The following is a 2,648-nucleotide window of genomic DNA, read 5'->3' on the forward strand; positions in this document are numbered from 1 at the left end:
AATAGAAATTAATGGTAAATAATGTATTGTGTCATTTGGGAGTCACTTTTATTGTAAATAAGAATAGAATTGTATCATTTCAAATCCAAAGTGCTGGATTACAGAGCCAAAACATTTGTCACTGTCCCAATACTTTTGGAGCTCACTGTAATCCGATGAAGTGAGAGCAGCTGGAATAGCAGTGTTCTCTGGGGTGATCCATGTCTCCGTCAGGGCCAAAAAGTCAAGGTCCTGAAGGGCAGCACAGGCTGAAATGAACTCGGTGTTCTTGACCGCAGATCGGCAGTTCCAAACGCTGCCAGATACACAGAATTCCACATGGGTTGTGCGCGCAGGGTACACTAAATTAGAAGGGTTTAGACAAGGGGCTGGGAGCATATGTAAAGCCGACAACTCAGCAGAACAACTCAGCAGAACAACTCGGCAGAACAACTCAGCAGAACAACTCAGCAGAACAACTCAGCAGAACAACTCGGCAGAACAACTCAGCAGAACAACTCGGCAGAACAACTCTGCAGAACATCTCGGCAGAACAACTCTGCAGAACAACTCGGCAGAACAACTCGGCAGAACAACTCGGCAGAACAACTCCGCAGAACAACTTGGCAGAACAACTCGGCAGAACAACTCGGCAGAACAACTCGGCAGAACATCTTGGCAGAACAACTCGGCAGAACAGCTCGGCAGAACAACTCGGCAGAACAACTCGGCAGAACAGCTCGGCAGAACGGTCTTCGTTTCACCTCTATGCAAAGCTGCCTTCAGGACAAGGTTACTGACGAAAAACACTAACCTGCAGTTCACACACCAAGTAGGCCAGCTACGAAGACAGACAGCCCTTAAAGTAGATGGCCCTAGCTAGCAAGAGACATAATATGACATATAAAGACAAAAATGATACTTAGCTATAGAATGAAGCAGGAGACAGGCTTTGGCGGACCCTTTTCACCTCTCGCTCTCTCTCCCCTTCTGTCTCTCTTTCTCTCTCTCTCTCTCCCTTCCCCTCTCTCTCTCTCTCTCTCTCTCACCCTCTCTCTCTCTCCCTCTCTCTCTCTCCCTCTCTCTCTCCCCCTCTCCCAATCCCCCTCTCTCTCGCTCTCTCCCCTCTCTCTCTCCCCCCTCTCTCTCTCCCCTCTCTCTCCTCTCTCTCTCTCTCTCCCTCTCCCATCTCTCTTTCTCTCCTCTCTCTCCCTCTCTCTCTCTCTCCCCCCCTCTCTCTCGCTCCCCTCTCCCTCTCTCTCCCCCTCTTTCTCTCTCTCTCTCTCTCTCTCTCTCTCTCCTCCTCTCTCTCTCTCTCCCCCTCTCTCTCTATCTCTCTCCCTCTTTCTCGCTCCCCCCCCCCCCTCTCTCTTTCTCAATTCAATTCAATTCAATTCAATTTAAGGGCTTTATTGGCATGAGAAACATGTGTTAACATTGCCAAAGCAAGTGAAATAGATAGTAAACAAAAGTGAAATCAACAATAAATATGAACAGTAAACATTACACTCAGAAGTTCCAAAATAATAAAGACATTTCAAATGTCATATTACCTATATATACAGTGTTGTAACAATGTGCAAATAGTTAAAGTACAAATGGGAAAATAAATATACATAAATATGGGTTGTATTTACAATGGTGTTTGTTCTTCACTGGTTCTCTTTTCTTGTGGCAACAGGTCACAAATATTGCTGCTGTGATGGCACACTGTGGTATTTCACCCAGTAGATAAGGGAGTTTTTCAATATTGGGTTTGTGTTCAAATTCTTTGTGGATCTCTGTAATTTGAGGGAAATATGTGTCTTTAATATGGTCATACATTTGGCAGGAGGTTAGGAAGTGCAGCTCAGTTTCCACCTCATTTTGTGGGCAGTGTGCATATAGCCTGTCTTCTCTTGAGAGCCAGGTCTGCCTACGGCGTCCTTTCTCAATAGCAAGGCTATGCTCACTGAGTCTGTACATATTCAAAGCTTTCCTTAAGTTTGGGTCTGTCACAGTGTTCAGGTATTCTGCCACTGTGTACTCTCTGTTTAAAACCAAATAGCATTCTAGTTTGCTCAGTTTTTTTGTTAATTCTTTCTAATGTGTCAAATAATTCTCTTTTTGTTTTCTCATGATTTGGTTGGGTCTAATTGTGTTGCTGTCCTGGGGCTCTGTGGGGTCTGTGTTTGTGAACAGAGGCCCAGGACCAGCTGGCTTAGGGGACTCTTCTCCATGTTCATATCTCTGTAGGTGATGGCTTTGTTATGGAAGGTTTGGGAATCACTTCCTTTTAAGTGGTTATAGAATTTAACGGCTCTTTTCTGGATTTTGATCATTAGCGGGTATTGGCCTAATTCTGCTCTGCATGCATTATTTGGTGTTTTTTGTTGTACACTGAGGATGTTTTTGCAGAACTCTGCATGCAGAGTCTCAATTTGGTGTTTGTCCCATTTTGTGAATTCTTGGTTGGTGAGCGGACCCCAGACCTCACAACCATAAAGGGCAATGGGTTCTATAACTGAACCCATATTTGGTATGTTGGTATGTCAAATGTTTTGTTCCATTTGATGGCCTTTCTTGCCTTGTCTCTCAGATCGTTCACAGCTTTGTGGAAGTTACCTGTGTACCTTTTTTGTGTGCTCTAGGGCAACGGTGTCTAGATGGAATTTGTATTTGTATTTGTG

At 44.6% G+C, this 2,648-nt stretch overlaps 1 protein-coding gene across 1 annotated transcript in view; it reads left to right on the forward strand.

The window, feature by feature from the left end:
- Positions 1–313: 313 nt before the first annotated feature.
- Positions 314–2,648, forward strand: part of LOC311135785 (paralemmin-1-like) — a gene marked incomplete at its 3' end in the record, with an annotated part of 72,803 nt that continues 70,468 nt past the window's right edge. The window contains exon 1 of the mRNA XM_084169827.1: positions 314–771. The remainder of the gene's footprint in view (positions 772–2,648) is intronic.

This window comes from Coregonus lavaretus (genome assembly GCF_964263955.1).
Source record: "Coregonus lavaretus genome assembly, chromosome: 10".
NCBI classification, from domain to species: Eukaryota; Metazoa; Chordata; class Actinopteri; order Salmoniformes; family Salmonidae; genus Coregonus; species Coregonus lavaretus.